We start from the raw sequence: 12,606 nt of genomic DNA, 5'->3' as shown, positions 1-12,606 counted from the left end.
GTTTTTGCCTTTTCCACTGTGCTGGGAAATGTCCCTCATCTAAGCAGATCTGGAGTGATGTCCGGAACATATCTGGGTTGGCCGTGATAGCTGCTTTCAACGCTACGTTGGGAATACCATCTGGGCCAGGCGCTTTCTTCGGCTTCATTTTCTTGGCCGCCTCTATGAGCTCCTCATTGGTAATGATTGCTCTTTCTTCACCTTCCTGGCCATACGGTGTCGGTGGCCAGACCGTTGGCGCGTGTTGTGGGAACAACCCGTCGACGATAATCTGCAACTTCTCTGGGCATGTTTCAGCGGGTACGGCTGGACCACTGATCTTGGCCATCGCCACCCTGTATGCATCTCCCCACGGATTTGCATTGGCATCGCGACACAACTCCTTGAAGCACGTTCTCTTGCTCAGCGAAATTTCTCTTTTCAGATCGGCTTTCGCCGCCCTCAATGTTACTCTTCGCTCTTCCCTCTCACCATCGGTTTTGGCTCTTTGCATCCGTCTCCTGGCTTGGAGACATCTTTTGCGGAGGTTGCCAAGTGTCTCATTCCACCAGTATACCGGACGACGTCTGTATTTCGGCTCGACCTTCCGTGGCATGGCAATGTCGCATGCTCGTACCATCGCAGCCGTTAACTCCTCCGATCTCAAGTTCAGAACCTGCTCTTCTCTTCTGAGGGCTTCCACGAAAAGCTCTTCGTTAAAACGTTTCGTTTTCCACATCTGCTCATGAGGTGTACTCGCTCTCTGTGAGCATTGTGTTCTTCCACCAATTCTATACCGGACCTCCTGATGATCGCTATGAGTGTACCCATCGCAGACTCTCCAGTTCAGGCTTCCCGTCTACACAGGACTACAGAAAGTGATGTCGATTATTGATTCCCGGCCATCTCTACGGTAGGTGCTGGTTGTTCCTTCGTTAGCCAAGTCTACGTCCAGCCTTGCCAGCGCTTCTAGTAGACTACGCCCTCTTGGGTTGGTGAGACGGCTGCCCCACTCAACTGCCCAAGCATTGAAGTCGCCAGCGATGACGACTGGTCTCCGGTCGGCTAGCTTATCGGTTAGCTCGTCCAGCATCTCGTTGAACTGGTCCAATGTCCAGCGGGGGGGTGCGTAGCAGCTACACACGTACACATCGTTAACCTTTGCAATAACGAAGCCTTCATCCGCCTGGAACACTATTTCCTGGATAGGATACCTCCCCATCGTCCAGATTGCCGCTGTCTTCGCCTTATCAGCGGTCCAGTTACCGTTTCCAGCTGGTACTCGATACGGCTCGGCAAGGATAGCTACGTCGCACTTCGATTCCGATACGGACTTCCACAGCAGCTGTTGCGCTGTGTCACAGTGGTTGAGGTTTAGCTGAGTTACCTCCACTGCGGTTTAGAATTTCTCGCTCGCTTGAAGGCCGGGCACTTAGGGCCTCCCGTCGCGTGTCTGTTGCGACTTTTGTCCTTGCAGATCAGGCACCTTTGCTTATTGTTGCAATCCTGCGCCTTGTGACCTTCGTCGCCACACCATCTACAGAGCTTACTTCTGTCTGGTCCTTCGCAGTTTCGTGCCAGGTGGCCGTATTCCAGGCACCTGTAGCATCCCTCCGGTCTCTGGGAGATCTTCAGTGGACATACTGAACAACCGACCCGAATTTTCCCGACTTCCAGCGCTTTGTTGGCTGCGTCTACTGGGAGCTTTATCGACGCCGCCTGTGTTCCAAGCGGTGCTCTTCTTAGCCGTACTGTCATCTGCACCGTTTCCAGATCGCACTGTTCCTTTATGGCGGTCCTCACTTCCTCTTCGGTGGTGATCCAATCCAGATCCCGCAATTGGAGTGTCACTTCAGGGCACATGGCTTTCACCTGCACCTTTTCGCCCATGACTCTCTCGGTTAGCTCTTTGTATGTCGAGCTTTTGTTCACCGAGTCTTTTTTAAGCTCGATGAGCATGTCTCCCGTCTGGGTGCGTCTGATCTTCTGAACGTCGGCACCAAACTCCTTTAGTTGAGGGTCCGTCCTCATGGCCCGCAAGACTTCAGCATAAGTGTCCTCGCTAGTTTTGACGACAACAGCTTCGCATTTTGCCTTCTTCCTGATTGGCCTTTGCTTTCTGGCCCTCTCCTGTTTGCCTCTCTTCTTCTTGTTCCGGACCTCTTGCCATGGGATATCGCCGGGTCCCTCACTGAGCACTTCATCCGCCGGTTTTGGATTTGCATTTTTCGGCTTCTTGGGTACAGCCTGTCTTTCGTCTCCTGGTGACGACCTATGTCTTTTAGGGGTGAAACTTGGCGTAGTTCCTATTCCCGCTGACCTTTCTTTCCCCTTGCTATCTTTCCGAGGGGCTATGCCGGTTTTTGCCGGCTGCACTACCGCAGCTGCCAGGGCCTTTTTGGTCGCCGCTAACTCGGTTTCAACAGCATCAATCCTCTGCATCACTTTCCTCCAGTCCTTGACGGCGGATCCGAGGGTTCCTTGAATCCTTGCCACGAGGTCCTTAATGTCTTTGTGAACGTTGTGCCTCTTATCGACGAATTCCCGAAGCTCATCTACGACGGTTTTCGCCGCTTCCACCTTCGATTGGCTCGGGGGTAACTTCCACGCACTTTGCAGCTGATGTTGCTGCTGTCTCTCACGCTGCTCCTGCTCACTTTGCGACTTATCCCGCCGCTCCTGTTCACGTGTTCGCTGCTCGTGCAGCTCATCTTCGCCCTGCTGGTGTTCCAGCTGCTGCTGTTTCAGCTCCTGCTGTTGGCCTTGCTTCGGTGGCGACCTCGGCAAGCCACTTTTTGCGAACGGATTCGCTGCTTCACCTACGTTGATGTTATTCACTTCCATGCTTAAGGGTCCCCCCTCCAAGCCGCTATCTCCACCCGTCGTAAGTAGTCGTCCTTGTGATCCCGTGGGTATCTTTGCTTGCAGTGAGGTCCACGCGAGGGCTGACACGGTCCTTCATGGGGTACCGGGTTCAGAGCCAGATCGACGCTAGTCAGGAATATCCATCTGAGCCTACTTCCACCAGCTAAGGTGGCGAGCTTTGAACGTACTAGGAGGCCTGCCACGGTTTTAACGGGACGGGGGCAACCGTTCCATTAGCCCACCTGCCGTTTCAGAATAGTGTCACCCATTCTTACTAAGGAAGTGGAATAGAGCGGTTGTCAGCTCTATAGCGTCGTGTTGATACAGTCCTTGACCTTGTCCTTGTCCTTGCAGCCAGTATGCCGTAATTAGGATCTTACTGGCATCGATCCTAATGTGCCGGTTGGCACTCCAATGGTTGGGCTAAGGCACTTTGAAAGCGGTACCAGGTCGCTTGTTCAGGGTTACTTGCAGATATGTGGTTTTTTGTAGAGATTCACCAGAGCCCACTGATGAACCCCCGCCACATCCTAGGTAGACCGTGCTTGAGCCCCTGGTCAGATGGACCAGACGCTCGGCTACCTCCCGAAGGAAGTACTAAAGGTGGTATTCCATACGGCTGTATGTACAAGTTTCGCTTGGGAAGGGTAAAAATCCCAAGCTCCCACCTGGCACCTCCTCACTCTAGCTGATGTCAGAAGGACAACAGTGCCCAGGTTGCACTACCAGCTAAGTACGCAACCCTTTGCTGGCGGTCTTTGTCATCGTTAGACCCGTGGAAGCGTGAGGTAGGGGCTTGTGAGGACCAGAGCTATGTTGGACGCTCCTTCCTGGTTGTCGACTCACCATTTTGCAACCCATGTGTGTGTGTATGTGTGTGTGTGTGTATGTGTGTGTGTATGTGTGTGTGTATGTGTGTGTGTGTGTTAAAAAAAATGTCACTCAATTATCTCAGCCGTTTGTCAACCGATTTAAACACTTTTAGCTCTAAAAGAAAGCTACAACATTCCCATAGAACGCTATTGAATTTCATTGCGATCGGACATTTCGTTACAGAGTTATGATTCAAACAGTATCGTGAAGTACTAGAAAAAGCATATTCTAATATTTCCAACTGTCTGCATTTTGATCGATATCTCAGCCATTTTTGAACCAATTTAAGTTCTTTTATCGGCTAATGAAAGCTCTAACATAAGCCTTAAAATTTTCATTGAAATCGGATTACTAGTTTCAGAGATATCATTGGAAGAATTTTCTAAAGTACTGGAAAAAAAAAATCTCTGAAATATTCATTTTTTTACATTTTGATCAATTTCTCAGCTATTTTTAATCCAATTTAAGCTCTTTTTTCGTCGCTCGGATATCATTCACAACCATATTGCAATCGAATTATAAATTACAGAGATAAAAATCATTATTTTCAAAAATCTCTAAAATTCCCCTTTTTTCAATTTAAACCTGCACATTAATCTTAAAAAAATCGCTGGCAAAATCATTTTAGGACATTAATTTTTCATTTCTCGATATTATTTTACAGGATGGCAACATGGGTTTATAGACCCTCTTAAACTATGATAATAAGCGTATGAAAACTAATAAAGTTCGATATCCGCCTTTTGACGTGCAGTTTCCTGGATTTTTTCGCAAACCATTAAACTATTAGGGCAGATAGAACATAGTCACAACATCCTAAAGTTTAGTTATACACCGGGGATTCGCTGGTTGGAACACGACTGCCTTCCATCTAGCGAATCCGACCCGTTAGTAGGAAAGACTGACAGCTGGTGAAAATGCTCCACACGAACGCATCTGGACAGCAAATCGCCACAAAACGCACATATACATACGCATTTGTTCTATATATGGAGACTTCAAAGCGACGAAACTCAGACGTCAAAGTCAGTTTGACATTATCTGTTGACATTTGAGTGCTTTTAGTTGGAATATTTTCCAACCAGCGAACATCCAACCATCGAGTCATTCCATGTAGCGGAACCCCAACGAGCGAATCCCCACTGTACTGGTACAAGGTTCCAAATGAATGATGAATAATAATTATCTCATACCTGTATGGAAATGTAAGAAGGGTTCAGTCTCACCATCGGTGGATTAAGTCAGGTTTTTTTCTCTGTTACCGCATTTGAAATGTGTATCCACTGTAGACCGTTGAGTAATAAACCGTTAAAGATCGTTAAGTGAGAACCACAGAGCCTTAATCCCATGTGCTCCCCAGATAGCCTGGTTAGGTTAAAGTTTCTAGCTTTGCACTTTTAAATTTTATAAAAAAAAACTTTTTAGGCGGTAAAAAAGTACCCACTTTGATAGAAACTAGTAAACAAACAAACAGGAATCTAAGACAAAGGGTCGAAAGTTGAAACCTCGAAAGGGCAAAGGATCAAATGAACAAAAGGTCGAACATGTTTTGTTTGGTTGTATTTTATTCTTTCTTTGAAAGACGATTTTCAACATTTTGTCCCTACTTTTTGTTCTTCGACCTCTAGTGTTTAGTTTAGTGGTTTATGAAATAAACAAAATGTTCAAGATGATTGATACTTCACCATTTTTTTGTATAAATTCTGAATGGCCCGAAAATTACATGGCGTTCATATTAGAAATGAAAAGAGCGGGCAAGTTTTAGTTTTTTTTTCTATTTAAAAAAAATAGAGACTTATTGTTATATCTAAACTAGATATATTGATGGATTAGAAGAATTTTATCCGAAACCACTGTGCGCCACCACCGCCGCCTTCCACATGGCTCGGCAGATGATATAGCGAAGCTACGACCGCCACCACCGTGACCCCAATTCTATCGCAATCGTCTTCGTTGGCGGAATAGTTATAATTTCGGTACCTCCAGAGTACACAAACTGTCAATTATACGTTCCCGGTCGGGGGTTTTCTTATCGCGATGATCCGATTCGAACCCGGCGAGAGAAGAAATCGGATTTGAATCCCGGGAAGTGACTCGCCGCAATGCACGTGCCGCTGTTGTTCTAGAGAACCGTTATGCGATGGCAATCTGAGCTTGGGGGAGCTCTAATTTTCAATGATTGTAGTCTTCCGACGATTGAACAAAGTGTTACATTTAAGATTGTAGGTTTTTAGAAACTATCTTGGCTTGAGGGTTGCTGGTTAGATAGTTTTACGGCAATCAAAACACCTAACCATAGTGCCATACCATTCGATACACCCTCCTTATCATCCAAGAATGATTCTTGGTTGATATATTTAACGATTTCCATTAGCATATATCCCTGACAAATGAAAAAAAAATCGAAGGTTGTGCTGATATTAGGGGGAGATCCCCCAGTGCCGGACAGCACCCAATACCGGACAAATCCGAAACATTGAGAAATCATGGTCCAATCAAGATGGTGTATTAGTAGAAAAGAAAGCTATTATGTAGACTAATGATTGCGTAGAATAACACATCCTTAAAATATGCATGCCTTTGTATAAAAGTAGAAAAGTTTGAAATTCTTTAAAAAATTGACGTATCCACTTAATTTTGAGCCTATTTAGTAAATATTTTGAATATGAAAAAATACATTGGATCCCGCAAGCATGATCGAACATAATCCTATTTTGATAGTATGAATGTATTTTGTACCTTAATTGAACTAAATATGAACAAATTACAATTTTGCTTAAGCACCTCCTGTCCCTCAGTTTCGGACAGCTTGATTTGTTATATGATATCTTTGTAATTATTGCATCAGTGTCTCAGAATACTTTCATTTTTCATGGGTTCCGTCGATCATGGTATCAAATATGCAATAAAATTAAGAATAATGAACATTCAGAACAACATCGTAAAATGTGCTATTTTTCATCATATATGAAAGAGGTTTTTGATAGGCATCTTGCAAACTAAGAAAAACTCAAATTATTCTTGTAAATGTATCAAATGCATTGAATTGGTAATTATAAACTATTCCTGTAGAGTACACATTCGATGATGTTCAAATTTACGGGATTCGAGGCATTTCCAGATCTTGTCCGGTATTGGGTGCCACCTTTCGAGATCGATCAATTTGGTACTAAAACTCATCATCAAAATGCAATATCAAAATTCATATTTATATTTTCAAATTTATTTTTGTACACTAAAAAAATGATAATATTTATCATAAATGGGTAACACGAGCCCATTAAATCAATATTTTTTGAATTATGAATTTAGTGGCTTAAGTGTCCGGTACTGGGGGATCTCCCCCTATAACCGGGCAGAAAACTATTTGGAAGCATCTAGCTATCGTCCAATCAGCTTGCTCTCCTCCATCAGTAAACTTATTGAAAAGGTAATTTTGAACAGAATGATGGTCCACATCAACGAAAGTTCAATATTTGCCAATGAACAGTTTGGATTCCGACAGGGGTATTCGGATTTGATTCATTCCAACAAATCTGAAGGCTATTTTACTGATCTTGTTCTTCTAGACATAGAAAATGCATTCGACAGTGTATGGCATGAAGGATTGTAAATAATATTATGTTAGAGTAATCCAAAGCTATCTGTCAAATCGTACATTTCAGAGTAATTTTCAGAACTTCTTCTTCTTCTTCTTCTTCTTGGCATGACGTCCTCAATGGGACAGAGCCTGCTTCTCAGCTTAGTATTCTTTTGAGTACTTCCACCGTTATTAACTGAGAGCTTTCTCTGCCAAAGTTACAATTTTCGCATTCGTATATCGTGTGGTAGGTACGATGATACTCTAAGCCCAGGGAAGTCAAGAAAATTTCCATTACAAAAAAAAACATCCTGGACCGACCGGGAATCGATCCCAGACAGCTTCACCATGGCTTTGCTTTGTAGCCGCGGATTCTAACCACTCGGCTAAGGAAGGGTAGTTGATATAAGTTTTTAAAATTTGGCATAGACATGAAAGAGTAAAGCTTATAACATACAGAATTGATTCATTTTGTTAAGTCGTGCATAATTTTGATCCCATCGAGGACAGCTTTGCCAGCTTAGTATTCATCCAAGCTATTCGCCTTCCTTGTCACGAAGCCATTTAGCGAACTAAGGGCCCTCCTATTGATTACACGCCTGGATAAACCTGTTTTCTTCGTGCTCCCGAGACTGGCAAAAATGGAATTGAAAAATTCGCCTTTAGCCGTTCTCGGAAAACTTATTTTATTTCCTGTCGTAATTAAAACTTTTGCACCTCCACGCAGATTGAGAGTTTTGCCGGGCTTTTACGCTCCGAGCCATTCCAGATCGCTACAGCGTGACAGTTAGTCACATCGAAACATGGAATCTTTTCAATGGCAGTCCAAGCTTTGCTGATGCTGAGCGTTGGTGTATTTTGCTGCCTTTTGTGGACTTAATGAATTATTCATTCGCAGTGGAAAAGCCAAATGCGTTCCCAAGCTGGGGCAGTGTTTTGTTTTCCCATTTTTTTATAAGCGGAAATTTGAAAGCAGTCAAAGTTCTTCCCGAATGGGTGGCACTGTAAGGTCAAGTCTATTTCCGGAAGGAATTATTTATGAGAAGCCGTAAATTTTCACCACATCATCCACCAGGGGAGATGATGTTGAAGATGATGGAGTATGTTCCGTTTTATTAGCCAGTCAGAGCACGCACTTCGTGATCCGACTCGAGTGCGTGATGATGAGTCGGTGATGTTCGGAAGAGCAGTCTGCTGTTGTACGCATAATTGTCCCATGTTACATTTTTTTGGTTTTGATTTTTTGGCACCACGTGTATATCGTAAAAGTTAACAAATACAGATTATCGATTCCACGTATCAGGTAATTCATGATTTTTAGTACCCTACTGAAATCAAATAAATCCAAAGTTTTTGTTAAATCTAACATGTTCTCACTGTTCTGTAATAAAATTCTCTGAGAATCTTGCTCGAATGATGTATGATTCCTGCCGTGATTTCCCTACAGTAGCGGGTATATATAATGCACCATAGTCGTTTAACTATTGAAAATAAGTGTGAAGACTATTGATTTGAAAGTTACAGAATGATTGAATTTTGACAAAAAATTACATCAATACAAAAAGTGCTCTATAAAAAGCGATTCGGTGTACAGCCCTATTGAATACAAATACAAAAAAAAAAAACAGATAAATAAAAGATACAAAAGTTTTATGATAATAAGATTGTTTAGTGATGAAAAAGTAACAAATTTTAATGATTTGATCAAAAGAGAAATTTACAATATCTTAATTTTGATATGATAAAAAATAATTTCAATCTATAGACTCAATAAAATCTAGGGGAATTTACGTATTCTTAGCAGTTTAGGCCGATGCCACGATTTTTTGTCAGTTTTGCAGACATCAGCGGATAAATTATGCAGGCCCATGACAACCATATATCGATACACAGTGTTCTTCGTAGCCAGGATGTCCCGGGCGATAAGTGAATATCGCCTACTGTCAGTTGTAAGAACTATAAAAACAAAGACCATTGTTTTGTTTAATTGTTTGCTATGGATTGATTATCAATTTTTGATATTGTTAAATCAGCTAATAATGTGCCAAAAAGTTGATGCACATTTAACATTCGATGGTTTTGGAAGGAGAGCAACATTTATAAGGCATCCTGCAAGCCTCCAAGCAAGCAATCAGTGATTTGAATGCGAAACTTGCTCGATTAAGGATCATAAACATTAAACAAAACTTCGCATTCTAATTGCACTACCGATTCAAATCACCCGAAAATGAGTAAACACATGGAGATGTTGACTACGCTAAAAGTCGTCTCGTGCCATGGGCCTGAAATTATGTGTTTGCCTGTATACATTTGGGAGCAGCTCAATCCTCTATCGATTCACACCGCCATACGCGATGAAAGCTTTCAAGAAACGTTTTTACAACGCTTCGAACATCTTTTATCAGTGTGACTATTGTCGGCAGCCTCATTCTCTTCGGCAGCTTTCCCATAAGAACTGCAGGTGAATCTGTTCGGCAGCTCCAAATCTGTTGCATTTTGAGGCGTGTTCATTTGAATTGATGACATCTCTGGCGAAATTGTTTGTTCAGTCTCGGAAATCTCGGGCAGCGGGCAGAACAAAGAATCATATGAATGTTTTCATTGGTGTGTTTTAATTGAAAAATACTGTGTGTTTGGCGCTTGTAATTTGTTTGCCGATAAAGTCCAATGGTGCCGAAGCCGTAAATTACCCTATGTAACGACAGTTTGTTCTAAATTAAAATTTAACGATGGATAATTTAAAAGTAATGTTCATACTTAATTTAAACTTATTACAAAATAAATAAATCATATAAGGTTAATATATAGGTTTTCCTCAAGCCAAAATGAAGGAAAAGAGCCACTAATTCATTTGAGCCACATCATATATTCGTTTTGTCAATTGCACACCCACGCCCCCAATACTAAGCTTCTACTCTATCTGTCCTTAACTTTCTATCTGTCGGGCAGTCATTGCTGCTTAATGGCACACTGCCTTCTTCAGCCCTTGGGCTAGTCTTCTGTGACCACAGTCACCATGTTTTTAGTACTCACGGACCGTCTACGCTCTGCAACTCTTGCTGTAGTTGAGCCACTCGGCCGATCGCTAGGCATTAGCTCCTTCTTCTCAGCCGAGGACTGGTAGTCGCTCCGCCGTTCTTTTCGTGGTCGATTTTCGGCCTCTGACCGGTTGCTTCCTCTCTTCCCGTCGCTTGAGTTTGACTGGATTACCAGCGAATTGAGCTCCAGCGCTCGTCACACCCTGCCGTTCGGTGATGTTCAGCACTCTGTTGGGCTTCGCGGGAACTGTCTCAATCCGGTATTGGAGCGGAGTTCACCGTTCATCCACCAGCTAGGAATTCGTCTGCCTAATGCAAAGAGGGGGAAATAAATTGTATAATTTAATAATTAATTTTGATTAATTAAATAATAAATAATTTTGATGTTTCCGGAATAGTTTGTGATGGTGTTGTTAAGCGATATCCTTGCCTTCCATTTCACTTGGAGTAAAGAAGCGATGAGTGAACTGTAGTAGCCATGATTGTATGACGAAATTGGATGGCGTATGACGATTTGGGTCTTGAGATGAATAGAACATATCCAGCGCCATGTCTACCCGATAGCGCGTAAGTTGGCTCCTGATCCGTGATTCCATTGTCCTTCCGGAAGCATCCGGTTCGAAGGACCACAAATGTTGGGGGAGAGTCCTTGGGATTGCGGTTGCTTCAAGTGCACTGTATTTTGGCCAGCAATCCCCCAACACGATTTAGAAGCTTGTTGCTTATGGTTACATTTCTCCAATAACCCAATAACACACGCGAGTCGTTTAGTAAAAGAAATCGTACACTAATCTACATTTATTAACTAAATACATATTTACAAGGGGCCCAGATAGCCGTAGCGGTAAACGCGCAGCTATTCAGCAAGACCAAGCTGAGGGTCGTGGGTTCGAATCCCACCGGTCGAGGATCTTTTCGGGTTGAAAATTTTCTCGACTTCCCAGGGCATAGAGTATCTTCGTACCTGCCACACGATATACGCATGCAAAAATGGTCATTGGCATAGTATGCTCTCAGTTAATAACTGTGGAAGTGATCATAAGAACACTAAGCTGAGAAGCAGGCTCTGTCCCAGTGGGGACGTAACGCCAGAAAAAGAAAGAAGAAGAATATTTACAAGACGAAGAACTACATATTAAAACATATACATAAGCCATAAGTGAATATACATAAGCCATTCTACCGTTCAAACCAAATGTTGGATCACTCCTATCTCCTTGCCTTATAACTCCTGACTCCAAGTGATCCTAGTAGAGAAAGTAATGAGGTGAGAGTCAACCTCGCTCTCTATAAGATGCCTTAAAAGTGGTTATCTAATCTCCTATGTGAATCGGTAAGAATGGGGGGGGAAACTGCTCCAGTTTCTGAATGAATTTCTTCCGAAATTGGTACATGGTGAAGTAATTATTTCGGTGTATATGTCTAGCCGAAGCAAAACCAAACAGCCATCTAACACTTGGTATTTCAACATTGCTCACATGCACTCCCGGGTTCTTCATATTGGTGCCTATTCCTGTGCTGGAGGCTAGAGGACACCTACAACAAACCGGAATCAACTGGATTGCACTTAGAAGCGGCTAAGGCAGCCCTTGAATACTGCGACACTTCTTCACCTAAGGATTGGTCTTCATTGGGAAGCGCAAAATAAACATTACATCCACTACGAAACGGCTCAATACTGGATACAATTTTCGTTTTTAACTACGGAGTGTTAGCACAAACTATTGGTTTCCCAGGTCAGTTTACTTAGTATGTGTCCGCCGAAGCCTGGACACTGGATACTACACAACGTTAATTCCATATTATCATCTACATACACGCATCGTACGACGAGAGCTCAGTGATGGCCACACTTGCACACTGGTATCAAGGGTGTAGTATCAACTTTCCCTGTATTGGATTTGTAGATAAGCATCACACACAAATGGAGGAATTAAACTGGTCAGCAGAGATATTACATCGCATGTTTCTCTTCATATCTCTGTTTACAATCGATACTGAGGTCGATTCCGTATTGCTATGATCACTGTGATACACACTGAACGGATCACGGCTCAACACTATTGCACATCCTTACTTTGACTATCATCGTCGTCATCATCACGGAAGGTTTAAGGTGCAAGTAAAAACGAAGCAAATGTCAAAAATGGAAAAGCAGTTTTCGCCCCTGAAATCAACAAATCGGGAAAAATAAGAACACACAGCCTTTTTATTTTGGAAATAAAACAGCTGTGTGTTTTTATTTTTTTCGATTTGTCGATTTTAACGGCG

At 42.9% G+C, this 12,606-nt stretch overlaps 1 long non-coding RNA gene across 1 annotated transcript; it reads right to left on the bottom strand.

The window, feature by feature from the left end:
- Positions 1 to 10,143: 10,143 nt before the first annotated feature.
- Positions 10,144 to 11,979, bottom strand: LOC110678698. Its single transcript, XR_002501864.1, has 2 exons — positions 11,814 to 11,979; positions 10,144 to 10,644 (listed from the first exon to the last, which is right to left on the bottom strand). It is a non-coding gene; the product is annotated as an uncharacterized LOC110678698 (long non-coding RNA).
- Positions 11,980 to 12,606: the final 627 nt, after the last annotated feature.

Source organism: Aedes aegypti, chromosome 3 (assembly GCF_002204515.2).
Source record: "Aedes aegypti strain LVP_AGWG chromosome 3, AaegL5.0 Primary Assembly, whole genome shotgun sequence".
Lineage (NCBI taxonomy): Eukaryota > Metazoa > Arthropoda > Insecta > Diptera > Culicidae > Aedes > Aedes aegypti.
This window is presented reverse-complemented; position numbering and strand designations above follow the sequence as displayed.